The sequence below is a fragment of the Oratosquilla oratoria genome, chromosome 35 (genome assembly GCF_046742065.1).
Source record: "Oratosquilla oratoria isolate Oo_2021 chromosome 35, ASM4674206v1, whole genome shotgun sequence".
NCBI classification, from domain to species: Eukaryota; Metazoa; Arthropoda; class Malacostraca; order Stomatopoda; family Squillidae; genus Oratosquilla; species Oratosquilla oratoria.
The window spans coordinates 24,700,246-24,701,553 of NC_134811.1; the positions used below are offsets into that span (position 1 = coordinate 24,700,246).

The 1,308-nt window shown below is 49.3% G+C and overlaps 1 protein-coding gene across 2 annotated transcripts in view; it reads right to left on the minus strand.

The window, feature by feature from the left end:
• LOC143018587 (uncharacterized) overlaps positions 1–1,092 on the minus strand; it is a 31,062-nt gene extending 29,970 nt beyond the window's left edge. Inside the window, exons 1-2 of one of the 2 annotated variants that reach the window (XM_076174082.1) lie at positions 798–1,092; positions 1–300 (exon numbers count right to left, since the gene is read on the minus strand). The exon at positions 1–300 is cut by the window's left edge and continues 303 nt beyond it. The gene's annotated coding sequence lies outside the window, so the exon portion shown is untranslated. The other variant, XM_076174081.1, reaches the window with a different exon arrangement.
• Positions 1,093–1,308: the final 216 nt, after the last annotated feature.

Below are 1,308 nucleotides of genomic sequence, written 5' to 3' on the forward strand. Positions count from 1 at the left end.
GCGAACCAAGAGGTCGAACCAAAGATTCTCCTCGAGAAATACAGTCCTGGGTGTGACAGTCGAGTTGTACCCCAGGGTGGGCTGCAAGAGAGTTCTCTCGGCGCCGTGGTGCTGGCTCGGACGCGCACGTGTGGATGGCAAGTGTTCTGCTTCGGCAGCTAAACTTTAAGGTCTAGTCAGGTGCACCTTCATTTGGTGCTTGGCACGTGGTGAACTGGTGAACCCTTGTATCACTTTCAGACCATTAAGCCTCGTCGCAGGCAATCAAATCTGAATTACAAGCCAAGTGTGACGCCAGCACTGAAAAAGAACATTCGTGGTTATAGTTCTTCTTTGGCACCAATTCCTTCCGGTTGAAGAAAACAAGACTGACGCCGCTGAAGGGCTCACGAGTCTGTACTGTACGTCCGTCTCACGAGGACCTCTGGGCTACGTCACAAAAAAACTCTCACAGCCCACTGGCGTCCTTCCCTTGATGGCAGTGGCCGAGCAGTGTTCACAGATAACCACTGAAAACCTCGCCTCTCACCCACTAGCTACCAAAGTCTCGTGGGAACTGCCCACTATCTCACCGAATAATGATTCCACGGGATAGGGCGCTTTTCTGGCAACTTTCTCAGTTGGGGGCTGCTGTCAACAGTCGGGCGACACTACGGAAAAAAATAATACGAAGATATGTCTGGATTATATTGTCCCTATCATGGGATCGTAAGCTCAATCGATAGATGGCGCAGATAACACGTACAGATTACGTGGCTATGTAACTGTCGTGGATATCGTCTGTCTTCATTACTCACTGGGGGAGGTGTGCCAATGTAAGTCCGTGGTACTTCGCAACGGACGGACCGACATGCATGTTGATGCCTCACGGGCAGTTGACTGGTAGACTCAAGACGCTTGTCTCCCAAGTCTGTGGTCTTGGCACGCTCGCTCTCTAGTTCACCACTGAACTTCAGCGAAGTTCATGCTCTGTTTGTACCGCCTGGTTTATTTTAGACGAGAGTTTTGTGTCCCTGAAAATTCAACCCACTCAAGTTGGGAAGCCAACGTCAACGAATGGTCCTTCTTGCTCGTTTGGACTCGAGAGTTACCGTTTAGCTTCTGTTTACATCTCCCGACCCGTACCCTGTCCTCCATGCAACACCCGCCACACACACACGCTCGCACGAAATGAAATTCAAAAATGAATATCCACGGACTTGCGCCGTCATCGTTTGGTCGAAGTTCTACCTGTTGCATAACTAAGGTTTAAAATGGTCGAAATAATTGTTTAATTAAATATTTGACTCGTTGACACCATTCCCATTC